This window comes from Phalacrocorax carbo, chromosome 9 (assembly GCF_963921805.1).
Source record: "Phalacrocorax carbo chromosome 9, bPhaCar2.1, whole genome shotgun sequence".
NCBI lineage: Eukaryota > Metazoa > Chordata > Aves > Suliformes > Phalacrocoracidae > Phalacrocorax > Phalacrocorax carbo.
In genome coordinates, this window is record NC_087521.1 from 5,235,606 (window position 1) to 5,254,420 (window position 18,815).

The 18,815-nt window shown below is 37.6% G+C and overlaps 2 long non-coding RNA genes across 8 annotated transcripts in view; one reads left to right on the forward strand and one right to left on the reverse strand.

Annotated features, from left to right (window-relative positions):
- Window positions 1–11,982, forward strand: part of LOC135314987 (uncharacterized) — a 55,458-nt gene extending 43,476 nt beyond the window's left edge. For both annotated transcript variants that reach the window (XR_010374402.1, XR_010374401.1), the window contains exon 5: window positions 11,897–11,982. This is a non-coding gene — a long non-coding RNA (uncharacterized LOC135314987). The remainder of the gene's footprint in view (window positions 1–11,896) is intronic.
- The window catches only part of LOC135314986 (uncharacterized), a 35,359-nt gene continuing 17,262 nt past the window's right edge, over window positions 719–18,815 (reverse strand). For all 6 annotated transcript variants that reach the window (XR_010374396.1, XR_010374400.1, XR_010374398.1 and 3 more), the window contains 3 exons: window positions 11,869–12,086; window positions 2,860–3,009; window positions 719–1,123 (listed from right to left, as the gene is read on the reverse strand). This is a non-coding gene — a long non-coding RNA (uncharacterized LOC135314986). The remainder of the gene's footprint in view (window positions 1,124–2,859; window positions 3,010–11,868; window positions 12,087–18,815) is intronic.

Sequence of the window (18,815 nt, forward strand, 5' to 3'; positions counted from 1 at the left end):
GGTAGCCTTTCAGCATATCACTGTTTCTTTCCCCCTCCAGTTCCCCCTTCCTAACCTCCAGCCATTTCATACCACTTGCAACGTGCTCTGTTAGACCAGATCTTCACTGACTCGTAAATGGGAGTTCTATGTCATCCCTGTTTTGTTCTATTCCCTTCATCGTGTGGCATTCTTCATTTAGCTTGTCCAAGCAGGTTTGAGGTTTATGAAACCAGAAATCCTCAAAGCTGTAATACTGTGTTCCTTTTAATTGGTTTAAAAACAAACAAACAAAAAAAAAACCCAAACAAACCCAGAGGCCTACCAGCCCGAGACAGCATTGTGTAACAGCTGAGCTGCTCTTAAACACAGGGTCAGATTTACTGTTTGTTTCATTACTTATCAAAGACAGTGGCTTACACACCTTGCACTATCTAGACAGCAGCCTTGGGATGTCAAAAGTCAAGGTTACATCAGCTCTTGACTTTATCCAGGCTTGATGATGTACAATGTCGCCGCAACACAGCACTTCCTCTTTGTTCTGGGGGAACTTGATTCATAATGAGCCCATCTAGGGTGTACTCAGATTGTGATAAAGAGCTCTGTACAGAGGCTCCTATTTTAGAGAAGCAGGTGTTGGCTTTGATTAGAGAAAAATGACATCATCCAAACGAGAGGAGAAAAAAAAGCAAAGGGAAAGGAAGGCAAAAATAGAAAAAAAGTGGCAACCAGACACAAATACATTTGCACATATAAAGCTGTTCTAATGAGAGCCAAATTGATTTGACATTCAGTGGCAGTTTGAAGCCAAAAAAAGCAAAGCAGCCTACAAAAGGCCCAGCTCATTGTTTATGGAGTGTCATACTTCATCATCTGTGAGACCAATAACAGTGATGGGAAGACCTTTAAAAGCAGGGAGTTTGCACAGAATGGCTGCGCGGATACCGCTGATGTCAGATCCAATAGAATGATTGTGAGCTATTTCCTGAATCGAAATCATGTTTGTCAGATGAAGTAGATGCTCTCTACAGATTATATCTTAGAGAAGAGGATTGGGTACATTGTTAGAATTCTTGGCTGAGTTCTCCCAGGCAGACACAGTCACAATACTTGTCCTATGATGGGTGCAGATCATCCAACTGCCCTGAAGAAAAAAAAACAGAGAGGAGAAAATATTACGTAACATGCAGCTCCCAGTACATGAAAATTAATCTCTTTACGAAAAAGTACTTTGCACAAAATCATGTAAATTAACGTAGGCACCCCTTTCCTCATCCTTATTTTCAGAGATAACTTTGTAAATATTTTTACAAACACGACTTTTTACGTTTTCTTTAAAACAGTGGACCCCTTTCATTAGTAGACCGGAGAATATACTTCATCCGTCTCTGCTTTCAGTTAGAACACCTGGCGAGGAGTGACATGTTTATCAAATGTTGGTGAATGCCAACATGAATTAAATAAGCCTTCAAAAAAACATGAGATGCTATAGCCTTGTACAGGAAAGGATATGTGCAGAAAGCAGTCTCTCTCTTTCTGCCTTCAAGCTACGAGCTCAATCTAGATATCACAATATTGATATTAAATTCTGATACTAATGTTTCTGTTTAGATTTCACTAGAAAATCTGTTTCTTTCTTGGGGGAAAATTCGGGAATTTCAGCCTCCTGCGCCTCAATTCTCTAATGACTCGCTGGAATACAAATAGATAGTGATCTCAAATTAGCAAGTCCTTAATCACATTTTACGTGTAGTATTTAGTGTGGCTTCATAAATCAAAAAGCACTATCAGGGTGACCAAACTCATAATGGATGGCACAAGTATAGACAAAAAAATTAAGGGAGACAAGATACATGGAGTTAGGCTTAAATGAATTAATTAAACATTTTGTTTCATTCACATTGAAAACAAAAATCTTTTTAACCATTCTTTTGCGAACCTTTCATTCTGTTTCCTGTAAATATTTGAGTCTGTGAGTTTATTAGCATGACCACCCACCAAAATAAATAGATCAGTAGGTCAAAATGTTTAAATATTCACAAAAAGCCAACACTACATCTCTATTAAAAATTGTATTCTGTGACATATGAAGACAGTGTATATTGGCTATGAATTATGTATGCAGATATAATTCCTGCTGTGTTACCTTTATGTTGTAAATCATACAATTGAGTTTCTTTTGTCGTGTTTAGGAGAATTATAAACCGCACTGGAATAAATTACAAATTTTGAATACTGGAATATAGTTCTCTAAATTCACTCTGTGATAGTACCTAGAGATTCAAGGCCACACCTATTCTACCACAGCCTTGACTTCAGTTTGCAGGAGAAAGGGGGTTGCTCTTTGTCTAAAGCCCACTGGCTTAGCAGTCAGCCTGAAGTCCTGCAGTCATGGCATTTAATTCTACTGAATTAAATATTAAAATGCAGCCAGCATGATAAGGCCTCTAACAAGTGGATTTCACTTTTCTCAGGATGTAAGTGTTCTCATGGAAAATTTTGTTGTAGAAAAAATAAGCAAGAAATCAGTTATTGGAGACTGAAGAAATGCATCGCTACCAAATTTTGTTAAAAAATTTAGAATATTACCTTTTAGGATTCAGTGCCAGAATTGTAACACCACAGAAGTGAACGCAAGTAATTTACATTTCCCTTAGAGCTATTGTTTCACACTGTCTGAAGATTCAGGCTATGTCTTTCACTGCTGAGAAGCTATGTATTTTACATCAAGCAATGTAAACTTTTATAAATTAGTAAAAACAAGGAAAAGACAAATTTCACTTTAATCTAACCAGTCAAGGTTAACCTCAGGCCCACATCTGCCATTATGTTGACAAAAAATAAAGAGAAATCACATGATGTTAACAGCGAAAATACAACCTTTGCAAGAGAACACTGTACTAATTGCCTGCTGCTCACATTGGCATCTTCCCTCCACAGCTCTACACTCACAAAGTCTGAAAATACTTCGCATTTTTGCTTTGTATTTCCTTCCACATCTGTGAAAAGGTATCGTTTTTATATGCAATTCTGAAAAAGATGGAACCACAGTAAATAGGTTAAATGTATAAACTTTTGCACATATGTTTAAAAAAATAATATATTGGTACAAATTACAATGAATTATTTATATTAGTTACAGTCAAAATATGTTTTTCATTTAGTCACTGTCTGCTTTCTGTGCTATATCAAGATCAATATGACAAATGACAACCAGGTGTCATTAAGCTGGAAAACTGTCTTCAAGTACTAGGCTTAGGCACCTGATCCTGCCTAGTTCATCAAAAGGATCAAGGACACCTGATTCAGATGTGCAATTACCAGGTATGAGACAGCTGTTTCATCGAGCAGAAAGAGCCGACCAAGTCACTCAAAGCTGAAGATAAGCTAAGAAATAAAGATTTTAATTTCATTTTGTTTCCCTAACACTGAGGGCGATTAACTTCTGGAACAAATAAACTCAGCAAGCGGTAATTACTCCATTGCCTGAATATCTGCAGCAGAAAGGGATTTTTTTTTCCCTGAAAGACACGCTTAACTAATCCAAAGCTGGCACAAAATTTGTTGCCAGAGATAAAGGTGTGGAAACTCCTCTTCTCTGATACCTTATACTAAGTGTGTAACTTTGCATAGCAGTTCCTTGCTGGTGGGGTTTGGGTAGTCTAGATAGATGGCTCCTGAGTGGTGCCTGACACAAGTCACTTGGCTCAGAAAAGAGGACGTAGGATAAAATTTGATGTGCCTGTGTTATATGAAGATCAAATAGTCTGGATGACCCAGGGTTCTCTTTAGTTTTAAAACTGACAAGTCTCTATTAGTATCTCTGGGATATACAAGTACACACAAGGAACAGAATGAAACCCTACAGGAGTGAAAATGTTCCTGATCTATTCAAAAAGTGGTTCTTCAGATTTTTAGCCCCTCAGCGTATGCAGTCTTGTCGGCAATATTGTAGTGAAAATAATTTTATTTGCATCCTTTTTACTTCCAGTGTCCACAACCTGTTTACGTACATCCCATACATCTAAGTCTGACTGTACCAGGTTTTATTCCATTTATCTAGCTTCAGCTGAATTACTTAGTAAATCCCAGCCTGCTACTCCTTTCAAAGCTCAGTAGGGTCACTGGGTCTGCACAGACACTGCTAAACACATTCTGAAGAAGGCTGGGTTAAACAGTTACACTGAAAGCCTCACTGACACAGGTAATCGTTACTGCTGATGGCAAAAAGACGATAGGATGGCGTTAAAAAAACGCGGTAGGATTTACACTTAGGTAACTAAGAGAATTGATGCTGGGCTTCTAAACAGGACAGATTAAATACAGACAATAAGATAATAGCAAGCAGTTTTACACATTTTCAGTATAAACCTTCAGTGAAAAAAAAAATCTCTTATCAAGGAAGCGTGACTACTGACTACAAGTTCTACTCCTTAGAGACTGGTTATTTTTAAAGAGAAAATTTTCTCCTGCTTGGGAATCTAGTAAGAAATTATTTTCACGAGGAAGGTAGCAAGAGAGTAGGATTTATTCTGGAAGAAAACTAAAATGCAAGTCCCTCTTCTCCTTGCCTTTCCTACCACTCTGTATGCCACTCTCTTGTGACAGTGGGATGTTTGGAGGCGAATTTTCTGAAACAATTCCTGGCCAGATAACCTTCACTCACGCCTAACTCTCCATTTTAAAGCTGTGAGTCCCCTAACTGAGGCTAGGCTTAGCCATCCTTGCACAAAACTATGGGAGGCTCCAAGACGTCTCCTGTATGTCATTAAACCCACCTGTTCACTCAAAAGGCTCTTTTTCTGAGTAGCGATACCAAGTCTAACTGTGCAGCTGGAAATGACTGGAGATGGAACTGTGCTGCAGCACCTTGCGAAAGTCGATAATGAGTAGTTCCGAGGAAGCCAGGTTGCAAGAAGTTCACACGACATCTCTTTCCAAGAGATACAGACACAGTGCATGCACCATTACAGGCCCATCGGCTTCTTGAAAGGAAATGCATATAGCTATAGCGCAGCACATACGCCTATGCAGGCTTTCACTAACAGAAAGTGGGTTTCATACGTATCACCAAAACGATGGTTTTAACATGATGTCTTAAGGTGTTTAACTGCAATGTAAGAACCGAATGCAGTTCAGTGGCTATTCTTTGCGGTTCAGAGTGGAAACCTAACTTAGATGCTCTGAAACAGCCCGTATTTCCAGACATGTCTGAAGTTGGATGAACGTGGCTACCTTTCTGAGTAGAAAAATGGGGAAAATCAATGAAGGCAAGGGGAGAAAAAAAAGTTTCATTTCAAAATTATTAATTGCACGCCATCCTTTGTGTATTGTAGAATTTTTCTTGCTCTGAAAATGAAGTTATTTTTATTTGGTAGTCACCCTGGACGTGACTGTTAGAAGAAGCAGGCATGCCAAGCCCCTTTCCACAAAGAACCTGCAGCATAGACAACTTTGCATTATATGTATTAAAGAATGAATATGCAAAGTGTAAGAATGTCTGCTGACAAGATACTGAACTGTCATAAAACTGATATCTACAGGAAGACATTCCACTAACAGTAGGGACCAGTGAGAAGAGGTATTTTATTCCTGGCCCTGCCTGTGCAAAGATGAGTAGTATTCTCAGATTTATGAATGCACAACAGAGAAAACAAAGAGAAAACAACCCTGCACTTTTAACCAAATCTGCTTCTTGCATTTTATCAGCAGCAATAACTATTTGACAAATGGGTTTTAGTTAATCATTTTGTTAGTAAACAAAAAACCCAAATACCATCCAACTAGATAAAGATAGATTGCTCTTTATGGAGTAGTTTCTGGTGCTAATAAAAGTAAAACTGTGTGATTTTACTTTACAGCACCCTCCCCCAGCTTCTTTACTCCATCGCTTTATTTCAGCCACTGAAGAAAGAGGATATGAACAGGAATATATGTGGAAAGAGACTGGTTCAGTAAAAAAGCTGTTTTCTTATGCAGTTCTCTTTTATTGTAGAACTACATTAAAAAGCTAAAACAGAAAAAAAGAGGCAGTTTTGCAGCAGGTATTGTAAAAGCAAACATACCTTTACTTCCCCCATACTATGCGAAAGCAAATTGAGCGTCTTTTGGTCAACCGTGAAATGCCATTTGTAAATGGAAGTAACTTGGGTTCATTAGGGTTTCTTTTCCCCTCTAATTCATTGCAAGTTTGCTTTTGTTGATGAAAATAGATTTGATCAGCTAATCAGAGTGCAGAGGTAGCGTTCACTCATTCAGCGATATTCGGCAGTTTTTATTCACTTTTATACTACATTGCATTTTCACTCTTGGAAACTCATTTACATAATCTCCGTATGGTCATTTCACAGTAACTGTATGTGACTCTGGATATGCCAGCTAATAATTACCCTAAGCTATCTGAGAATACCCAACTGCATAGTGACTATAAGGTTATTTCTTAATACTCAAACCCTAGACTGAAACCCCCTGACTGGTCCAACCCTACGAAATGTCAGGCTGTTTACCAACAACAAAGACTCTGCCTCTGCTACTCAGCCCCTGCAGCTGAAGCAGAAAACGCCACTGTTTACGTAAAGAAGAAGGGGAGTTAAAAACCCTCTCCTTCCCCTACGCTTGGACCTGTGGCTGTTGGAGTGAATAGTAGGTTTTGTCATTGATTTCAATAGGAATTGAATCTGACTCTCTTTCCCATCCTTTTTATGCCCTGTCCTATTGCTCTTCAGGAAAATACTTTATTTACACAATAATTATCATAAAACTACAATTTCTGCTGTATTTCCTTATCTACTGGCTTAGTTTAGGCTTCCCATCGTCTGTTATGCAGAGCCATGATGTATATGTCTGTATATCTGAGCACGCAGGTCTACTAGAAAAATAAGAGAAGAAGTAAGAATTTTCCCTTGGAACTTTTGTAGGCCAAAATCTGCAGGTATTTTTACAGAGCACCCCAGCTTCCCTGAGCTTTGGCCACTACTTCCCAGCATTACTGTGACACAATATGGTTTATCATGAGACTGCTTCCTTTTTGTCAGAGTAGAGTTTGGATTAAATGACTATGGAAAGGGGCAAAGGCAAATTATGAAAGGCAGGACTTTCCTCTCCTTCCTCCGTAGCAATTGAATTAAAAAAATGCCACTGACTTTAATCACCAGTTACAGGGTATTGAATTGTACAGGGTTTTAGAATTTGGCAGAAGAGATGAAATATTTCTGAATGGGGATAAAGGAAAACACAGAAAAGCCTATATAAAAATGTGGGGGGGGGGGGGGGAAAGCTGTTTTCTTTGGTATTTTACAGAATATGCAGAAATAACATTTGGATAATGATTAAATAATACTGAGAAAGTCTACTGTGCAAACAAGGAATTTCTCAGGGTTGTGTATGTGTGTGCTATTTAATTGTTTTGGATTTTTGGTTGAGATTTCTTTTCAAAAAGAATGATGTGATCTAAAAAGAGAGGACAAGCTTGGTTCAGTTATAGCTTTCATATAATTACTACAAACTAATGCAAATTAGACTGTAGGTCTGCTCAATGTACATTTCTGTGCTTGCCAAATTATGTTTGGCAGTGTGGTCAAGCAATAACAGATGCACACTGTGCCTAGTTTTCTCGGGCTGTTCAATAATTAGGAGGGCCATGTATTATAATAAACCACATCCCCTTGGCTGAGATTTGGATGCAAATTGCACACTAATTCACTTCCAAGTTTTTTGGAAGCATACCAAAAGACATGAAAATTAGGGAAATATACTATTTACTTCGGGAAATGTGTTTAAAACTAAATAAGGCTCATTTGTAAGCAGTGTTCATCTATTCCATCCCTGTAAGAAAAATTAACAATAAGTTCCCTTCCCTTTACACTATTTAGTTCAGCTCTAGCACAGAGCAGCTAATGTGACACCTCTGCAATGTTCATGGCATCTCTATTATTCTTGTACTGAGAGAGTACAATATAAAAGACAGTTACTCTGCTTTGTATTTCTCTAAGGTATTGCTGAGGTTGAGTGGATGATATCAGTTCAGTGAGAGACTTGAATCACACTGCAGTCCAAATTCTTTGCAATCAGTTGGGTTGTAATGGCATGCTGTTTATAGCAGCAAATTCGTCTTTTGAAAAGGCTGAAGATTCTTTACCCTTAGCTATTATACAAAGGCTGAACGGACAGATTTAATGAAAAAAAAAAATACTTAATGAAGGAAATTCTAGGAAATCCAGCAAGGTAATGTAGTTACATGTGTAGATTTAACTACACCTGTCTCCAAATTCTGGAGGAACAGAAAATGAAAATAACTGAACTTATTGTTACACGTATTAACAGGTAGTTAGGTTGTCCTGAAAATCATTTAACAGTGAGCTGCCTTGCAGTAACAGTTAACACTCTTAAACAGAGAAATAGAACATGGTGTAATAAGAGATACATCTCTTGTGTTTATTGCCTACTAACTGTATTGTGATTGCACCGAGGAGACAGGCTCACGGAGTACGACTCCTCTGTACACGCTCTAGACAAACACAGAAAAAAAAGGCAGTGAAAATGGCAGAAGTCAGGAGGCGCTCCTGCAGTATTATTTTAAGTTTTGTATTTTAAGAAGAGATATCACAGAACATAATTTTGTGAATCTTTCCAAGTATTTTAAATTTTACAGTGATGTTCAAACAGTTCTTTGCAAGAAGACAACGAGGCAAAATGTTGCTTACCAAAACTATAAAACCCCCCTTTCAATATATTCTACTCTGCCAGCACAATTTTAGTGACTACACAGTGTAGTTTTGACATGGTGAATTAGTTGTGAACTAATTCACATGGGCACCAGCAGAAATCTCGACAGTAAAGCAAGTCGGTAGATTACTGAAGAAGTCCTAACTATTAAAAATTTGATAATACAGAAATACAGACGTAATGACAGTAGGCAGGTGTCCTAGGATTGAGACTCTTTTTAGGAGGATAAATCCGTGCTGTGACATGCAGCTGTGACTATACTGCTCTGTATGTCACGTTTACAGAGTAGGTATTTTTTAGGTGTTTCTTAGGTGTTTATTCTATTTGGTGGTTGTTGGTATTGCGACTATATCATCATAGACTAACAGAACAGCAACAAATTTCTTGCTTCCAGCATGATGAACACAGAGTTAACTACATAAAGGCAGTTTTGGCAAAAGTACCGTTCTCTCTGTATGTTGAAATTGAAAACAGGCTAAAGACTAAATGTGGAAAAGCAGCTGAAATTGTAAACTCATTTGAATCATTTAAAAAAAGGGAAAGAGCTTTAGGTAACTTTTGCAAAAATAACTGGTTCAACAACCTAGTAGCAGTTAAGCCTCAACACAGGTAAGACCTCTCTAAAACACATTAGTGGGAACAGTCTAAGGTATTTATACATAATGATGTCTCCCGAATTAGTTGTAACCTCTCAGGAAAAAAAGATCTAGGCATTACTGGAGACAGCTCAATGAAGAGACTTGTTCAGTGGTGATTAAAAAAGCAAATAAGATGTTAAATTGTGTTAAGGAGGGAATAGAGAATAGAAAAGAGAAGATTACAATTCCATTATATAAATCGATGGCACATTGATTACTGTATTCAGTTAGACATCTTATTTTAAAAAGACACAAATGAGAAGGTGAAATGAAGTACAATGAAAATGACAAAGGTGTTACTTTCAGACTCACTAAATTATGTCAGCCTCTCCAGAAGCATAAGGGACTAAGTGGAAAATGTTAATCCCAATTTGATAGAGCCATTCCCAGAAATCTAGCCCTTTTTCTAACATTTATCAGATGCAAACCAACCCGGTTTTTAACATTTATGAGAGACTGCTTCAGCATGCTGCCAGTGTCAGATTCAGGAAAATACAATGATGGTATAGAGACGTTTTTGGACGTTGTGTGTGTACTCATCATAGATGCGAAGTGTGTGTTAATCCAAATCAACACGTGAGAAATAAAGTAATTTCCATTTTTAATGAAGACTCTCCGAAATTAGTCTTTCCACTTAAACCTCTGGGTATCCCTAGCTTGTCGCATTTTCTTGCAAAGAGGGGTTAGGGGGGAACCTGATATTTTTGGGGCTTGTGGGTGGCGGTGTGGGGAGCCACTAGTGTTTTCATGAGGATTTTGCTACTCTTTTTATAGAAACAAATTTGTTGAGGACAGTTAGAATTTATTAATAATTATTATATTGTTGTGAAGTGATGAGGGTTGTTATATCTTGCCTGAACTGTTCAAGACAGCAGGATATATATGTAGTAGCTTCCCCAGTCTTGGAGAAGACCTCTGAAAACGTCAAGTTTGTGCATATCTATGTCTGGTGAAACAATATGTGTGCATGTTAAACATTGAAAATAGTCCAAGAGCTGCCATTAATTTGAATTGATCTGAAATCATTATCTGGAACTGCCAGGAAATTGAAAGAAGAGTTATTTCCACAACTCTTGTCTGAGATACTCCGTATCTTTTGAGGAATGTACAAGAATGTCATCGTCATCATTGCTGCTAACTTCAGTAGAACATTAATCATTAAATATGAAAGAAAGCACTGACGATAGGGTGCCTCATCACTTGGAAGAGACTTTGGTAGTACACCCACACCCGGTTATGCTCCTTCTCCGTATGTGGTGAATGCAATACATGAAGTCTCCCTGGAGTGTTATCAAGTAAAATAGTCTTCTAATAACATTAGGCAGACTATATGTTGAGTTGTGTAAACCTATGTAACGATAAATGTCTAACAAAACTTTGGATATGGGGCAGACCGAACACATTGCCAATTGCCTTGGTCTTGAAAACTATGTTCCTTCAGCAGTTGCCAGATTTTGTGAGTTTTTTCAGTCTATTGTACTAGAGGTGATGATAAGGTTACACGAGCCTGTATTCAGTATCTATTAGATGGCTGCCTGCATTTAAAGCTCAATGATCTATGCAGATTCCTTCTAGTCAGTACTCCTACATTCCTTATCAGAATTCTCCTAGAATAACATCACCTCTACTGTGGTGTCAGGTGAAAGCCAAGATAACTAAATTAATTTCTCTACATTCGATTCATTGTATGACACGTTGACACCATTAAAATTATCATTATGACTTATTGTTTTCTTTATCAGAGTCTCCCTCAATAGCTCTGGCAAGTTAGACAGAACCGAAACCAAGCAATAATTTTTAATTGTCTATAGGAAATATTTTCAAAATTCATAGCATCCAAAATTTTCAAACAAGGACGGGAACATTTATTTTCAAGCATTTTCAGTTGAGAATAACCAGTTTTCCCATTAGTCCACTGAAAATTTTGGATTATAAAGTGTTTCACTGAAAAATTTGAGATTTTTAAAAATTATTACTATTAGCATGCATATGTATATTCCTGTTTACTTCCCTGTTCATTTAATTTTAAAGATAGAGCTCAAATTTGCAAAGGTAGGTAGTTGAGTTAGGTGCCTAAATACCTCCGTACGTGTGACAATAACTCTCAGTCAGATGAAGGTTTAAAACCTGTTTTCTGCTGCAGAATAATATATGGGAATAACATCTGTAGATTATTCTGTTTTCATCACTCATTTTTTTAATTCTTTTTTAAAGGACTTCGGGAGACTCAGCGTCTCTATTTGCTGAGACGGTGGCTAGTATGCTTTGTTCAAACCTGGGAACGCTCTAGGAATGGTATAAAGACTAAGGATAAATTGTTCTCTTGCACGACTTGATGTCAGCTGCGTGATCTGTTTCAGCTCAGAAGAAAATATCAGTTCTATACCATAACTCGGGAAAACCCTTCAGTCCAGTGTTGATTATTTGTCATCTTCATATTACAAAGCTCATACCAGTAGCCTTTTTTGCTCAGATAGGAAATATAATTTCTGTATTTACTAGTGCATTACATATTACTGTTTCTTACCACGTTACTTGGACTCCCCCATTTGCAGGTGTCCTGCAGTTCCCTGGAAGAACCAAAATCCAACCTCTGAGACTGTCACCTGATAGTTGTGGAACCAGCTGAAGAAGTTTTTCATTTATACCAGTTCTTCCTGAATAATACAGACCGTGGGGCAAGATCATAGCCGAGTGGGAAGGAAATTTAAATATCAATTACTCACTGGAGGAATGGTGTGACATCTGTGAAGAAACAAAAACAATTACTGGGACACACAGCCTGATTCTTTCTCATTGTTTCACAGAGTAAAAAGACCAGCAAAGGTATATGCACCATTGAAAGTCTAACAGATAAAAGCTTGTATTTGATGTGAGTGGGATGGTCTTGCACTGCTCTTTGTACCCTGCCATTTTATCACTGGCATTTTCAAGACGTGATGCCTCATTTTTTACCTTTTTAATCGCTCCATACCAAGAGTACTGTTCTACAAGGAAGTGTGAGAGACTGCTCCAGGCTGTCCTACAGCTCAGCAGCCACAACATTTGTCTGGAAGAAACACTTTCAAATCACCATTATGCAGAAGAGGTGACACGTCCGCCATACCCTTGGCTAACGTAGCAAATAATCTACCTAGAATGGGAGGAAAGAAGACGGTCCTTCACTCCTACCTAGTGTTACTTCACATTTCCTCTGTGAAAAAGACTACTTCCAGGAGCAGTTCTAGCGTAATGAATCTTATTGTCCTAGGTTGTGTCCCTGCAACCTAGGCATGTAAATATCGCCCACTCAGAGACTTACAAGAAATCTCTCTTTTCAGTATTTCCTGTGAGCTATTTTAGGTAACTTCTAGTCTATGGATGTTTTTATGGATCCCATTGCCAGCTTTCTCTCCCCACAGAGTTCATGTAGGGAAACAAAGCACCTGGATTCCAGTAAGCGGCAGGTTTGGTGCTGCAACAACAAGTCAATGTTTTGATGCCCAGAAGAGTTTTGCAGTAAAGTTTTATACCCCCAAGATTTTGACAACCTTTGCGATTTTAAAGAATTGGGATAAAACTATCTCAGAAGTGGTTACAAAAGCTGGGGACACTTTTTTCAACTGAGCTGTCATTTTGGCATGGTACCAAGTCCATGGCAGACTCACTGAAAAAATATTGCATCATAAAATAGACTGTGTTACAGTATCTTAGCATGAAATATACCTAAGAACATGAGGTCAACCTGTGCCTTTTCTCTCATAAAGATTAAAAAAATCCCAAACAACCAAAAACCCCAACCTAGCAGAGGGTTAATTTAAAACTAAGAAGAATCTACTTCAGGCAGTAACGTTTTTTAAACCTTCCTTTATAATTTTTGCTTATCAAGGAGTGCCCTTCTGGTATATCAACTGAGCCAAGACTGAGTTCTCAAATACTATGATGGCTTCTGTTAATTAGATAGTTTATCTGTGATGAGTTGTTGACACTGAGATGATTTGTGTTAAATAATTTTAAAATATTCTGTGGGGCACTAACTTAGATGCATTGTTTGTTCATATTCCAGGCCCCGGCTTCAATCTTTTTTACAGCCCTCGACAGAAATGAAGTTGATGCTTCAGCAAACTTCTTTAAGTCAGAACAAGTAACACTGCAAAGATATTTTTGAGTAACTGGAAATCTCTGTAATAATTTTGTCTTTTTATACTCTGGGCTTTAGTTTAATGCCATAAAATTTGAAGAACATTCTTGGTAATATTATTTAAATACGTTAAGTTTTGCTAGTTTAGCATTTCTTAAATATTTATTTTGTGGTGATTTCCCACTCATAAATCCATCGCCAGTCCCCCCCAGTTCAGGGCAATATCCAGGGAAGACTGGCAGAATGTGACACTTCTTTCTACCAGGGTGCTATATTTTGATATATGCTCTATCTTTTGGTAGCCTTTACTTTCACAGGAAAGGTGGGTAGGCTGAGTTTTAATTGTGAAATACACTATTTGTTATAAAAATCCATGCATTGTACTTCAGTGATGCTTACTAAGTGTTACACTGTTTGAAAGGAAAAAGAATTTAAGGCTCCGTGTGGATGAACCAAGGGTAAACACAAATAGGAAGTACTCTGGCACCATAATAACAGGAGCACACCATTATTTGTTCTTCTTGTTCTTCTGCTCCATAAATGAGTTTTCCCCTCCTATCTTGCTTCTCTGTTCTTACACCTTCCCACCTTCCCATTTCTCTCTGTTCTTTTCTTTCTTATTCCCCCTTTCAACAAAAATTATACCCTCCTTTCTGACTTTTTTTATCCACTTACCTCTTGTTTGCCTCCATCTCCCTCTAGTCTTTAAGCCCCAAACGCTCCCTTTTCCTTCTCAACGCCCCATCCCTCCTGAGTGGGAGTGCTGCCCATGCCGCTATAACACCTCAGACTCTGTTGTGATCTCCATTCTGCATTTGCACATGGATACAGTCCCCTAATTGAGAGACTTTTTTTTTTTTTTATTAAAAGCATTAGACATTTATATGTAGGAATAACACTTGCAGAGATATTCTCTGGGTTAAAAGTTAAAAGGGATGTCAATCATCGTACTTCAGAACATAAACAGATTGCCAGCGTGGGTTGAAAAGGAATTTTCCCCACATAAAATCATAGAAGTTTGCAATAGGAAAGAACTAATAGGTCAGCTAATCCATCTACCTGCCAGTTCAAGCTTCTTCCCCACCATGTATTTTGCTGCTCCTTTACCCTCGCAAAAAATCTCATGCGATTGGACTGTTAATGCTTCCACACAGAGATTATACAGTCGTTTAGTGCAACCAGTTTGCTCTCCAGGTTTTTGCGGGTAGTCAGTCTAAACTTTCTTTTATTACTTTCATCCCACTAGTTTTAATGGCATTCCTATCTATCACATTAAATAGCATTTCTCTCCTGCCTTATTTTTAACACCTTTCCAGTAAATATAAATTGTTGTCACGGCCTGTTTGATGACTCTTACCTAACCTATTAGTTGCCTTTAGCTAAACAAACAATTCTTTTCATAAAATTATACTTCTGTAACTATAACGCACATGAGAAGAATCACCTACCCCTCAACTGCAGGCAAACTAGAGCTTCTGAATATATATACAAATGCATATAAATAGATTTGTCAACAAGAGTATCCATATATGTGGCACACTTACTTACACCCATGCAAAACGAATGTGCAGCTGTTATATTTCCTTGTAAGAAAGCTTTTTCTGCTATGCAAACATTTCTGTAGTACCCTCTTCTGCCCTGAATTTCTTTGATTGGGAAGAAAGATCACTTTCCAAACCAGGTCTCTGCGGCAAAAATTTTGTTTGGGGATTCAGTACTATGACGAATTTTCAATAAAATAAAAAAATACAGAGAAAAGCTTCAAAGCTTGACAGGGAGGTTAAACAGGTAAGAGCGCTGTATGTCTCTTCCTGGGCCACTTACAAATAATCCCACCAGAATGCTCCAGCAGGTTTTAGATTTCTCATATCCTAGCCTGTAAACAAGGGGAAGATAAAAAATGCCCAGGTAACCCTGAAACAGGCAGAGGAATACTTTGCCTGGGTCTTAAAGGGACACACACTCTTGCAGGCGTGACAGGGGACGCGGCGAGAAAGCACTGCATTGCTGTCCAAAGGAATCACACGAGGCTTCTGTTATTTGTGGGATCAATAACACGCCAAAGTGAATAGGGAGGTGTAACTCTTCTTGTACTCTCTGATATTGTTATAATACCTAGGAGTCAGAAAACCAGCAGAGAAAATGTCAACCCTTGTCACAAACAGCTTTCAACTACTATCTCCAGTTTCTGTTCTCCAAGACAAACGTAACTCTCCACTCTTCTAAAACTCATATAATCATTTTTCTAAAGCTATGGTTTTTTGCAAGTGTATGGTTTTACTATGGAGATATTTTGAAAGTCTTGTGGTCAAATTCTACGCAGCTGTTATCAGAAGAAAGCAGCTAGTGACCTCCACTGCAGTCCCTAGCCCTCAAGATACTTTCAAACTTCATTGACCTAAGGAGAACAGCAGCCTGGGCTGTTCACAGAGCAAGAGCAGATTGTAGTGGTCCTCCTGTACAGGTATGCTGAGAAGTACAATATATAACTTTCTACTGTAGGTCAATTTTTACTATAATTCTAGTAAGCAAGTAGGTAATATACTTAAAATGCCGGTGAGGAAATGGTTACTATAAAGTAACCTATCTAGAAACATTTCTGTAACTCTGTTTTTATATTTCTTTACATCCTTTGTAGATTAGTGTAAACACAATTAATTAATCATGAAAAGCAACTCCTACAGAGTAGAAGCAGGATTTTAGCTTCCAAAGCAACTTGCCTGCCAGACCTGAAAAATCTTATTCATTGTCAAGCAGTGTCACTCTTCTTAGCCAGCCTTTGATACCATGAGGTGCAGCAACCAAGAATTGCAGCAGTCTGCCTGTTTTTTGACATGGATACAGGATTGAAATATACTGGGCTATTTGCACCATCTGGTACATGCATTTCAGTTGAATGAAAGCAGATGAACTCCTGGGCACTTTGGTGATGAAACACCAGGAGAGAAGGAAACAAAACCCAAGAGACAAAAAAGTGTTAGTGAGGAAAAGCAAGCTGAACTGATTTCATTTCTGGACTATGGAAGGCCATCTTCTAGGTTTCCTCACACTTGACATGGGACTACATGTTTGACTCCTTGCATGTTTGGAATAGGAATGTGTTAGATTAAGCAGAATGTTCTAATGATCCTTTTTAGTTTCAAAATCTAGGGATCTATAAATATGTATATATCAATGTTGCTGTGACTATGATTTGCAGCTGTCAATCAGTTTGCCTTTATGGCTGTAAATTTTCATTTCACTAGATTTTTTTGTGTAGTCTTCTGAAAAGAATAAAAGTCTACTTCACATCTCCACATTTTAGACAGAAGAGTAATGCATGATTAACAGTATGCTGAGAGGTGTCACATTCACATTAACACTGATGTGTGAACCAGTGGTCAAATGGCAGATTACATGTCTGTCACAACACATCAGGGCAGTGTTCCAGTCTGCCAGCTTACCCTGCCCAGCTTCTTCAAACAAAGAGTTCTTCTGAAAATCGTAGCACAAAAAGAATGTTGAGCCTTTGGGGGAAAACGAAGTCTGTCTCACGGTCAAGCGTTTTCAACTCTTAGTAACATCAAATGGCAGAAGGGGTTACTCACAGCCACGTAACCTTGCAGGTTCATGGATGGCTATAACACAAATGTCACATATGTGGCCTTATCAAAGATTTTCTACATGATAACTATATTACTGAAAAAGTACCACGGCTGGCATATTTCAGTTTGGAGAAAGGATGCCAATTCTATCAAGGCTAGAAAAACTCTGACCCAGTTCCAAGAGAAAACGCAAATTTTTGGAATATCATTTGAAACAAGAAGTTCCAGTTCATTGGAAATGTCATGAAAAGTGTCCTTCTCCTTTTGTCTTAAGGACAGAATTTTATTTTTAAAGTGGATAATTAACTAGCTGCTTGGTTTTTTATATAGCAAATAGTCACACCTGGAACTGAAGTGACTTTTAGTGGGTAATGATGTCTGAAGCCAATACATATAATGAAGCAGAACTTATTTTCAATCCCTTGGGATGTTTTCATATATTAAAAGCAACATTTTAGACAATAATTGTAATATTGTTTGCAAAATCAAAAATAGTTTCTCAGGGTTTAAAAATGCTTTCTAGGGGGCTGTGAATATCATGCTCACTCAAACAGCGCCTGACTTCTTACAGGCTCTAAGTCCCAAAAGATCTCCTGAACTTTCCTGGAAATTAAATTGTTGTTCCAGCAGTACTCTCGCTGCACTGGAAGCACAAAATGGAAGATATCAAGGCTAAACCATTGAAAACACTTAAATAACATAGAAGTTAACTTCTATTTTCAAGAACGCCCAAGTTACACAGGTCTTCTTTACAACATAAAAATATGTCTGCTGACGAATATTATCAAAATACTATACTTGTGAGTAGTTAGCATATGAGCCAGTATTTGGACACAGCCCAAAATGAGTAGTTAAGCATTGTCTTGGCTCATCTTTTAAATGTTAATATGTGTTTACTGTATATAATGGACTTGATGATAACCTCTTACAACATTTTAAGCATTGACTTTATTGGACTCGCTCCTGAATTACACAAAACCAAGAACCAGAAGATGGAATCTATGCATAGATAGGATATGGAAATATATGTTTATATATATGTGCGTCTTCAATATGCTATGCATACTGTCTATATATAATAACAACACAGAATATATATTCTACATTGTATAAAATATTGCGTATTAATACATAGAAATATAGTACTCAATGTAGTGATTTTTTTGATTTTTACATCGATTCTGCATGGATACCCATTTCCGTACAAATTATTGCAAAGTTCAGTCCTCTGTATCATCATTTAGCTTTTACTAAAATCCTCTTCTCTGCTCCAATTTAAAGTATTGAAGAATATCTATATCATTGCCAAGATCTATGAATTTAGATAGTGCATACACTTTTATTTTAGAACTCTGTTACGGTAATAGGAAGGAACTTTTATAATTTTCCTTTTTTTAACTGTAAATTTATTATTTAATGAAAAAATATGCCACTGCTTTGTTAGTGATACGAAGTTCAACAAGATTCAGATGAGCCACAATTCAGTTTGTCAGGCTTGGCTTCCTTTCATCATTTTTTTTCTTCCTGACACTATGAACCTGCTGCTACTGTCATAAGATGTAAAGTTTATTTCTGTACACATTGTGCTTCTCATTTCTGTATGAATGGCTCCTATGTCTTGAGGCACAGAAATGTTATTTTCTGTGGATTGAATTTAGGCTTCTCAGGAATAACATAGGTATGGCATGTTATAAGCAGAAAGAGTAGCTAGAGGGTCTGAATTCCACCTTTGGCTATCTTCTTTCTAATTCACTTAAAGTCACTTAATTA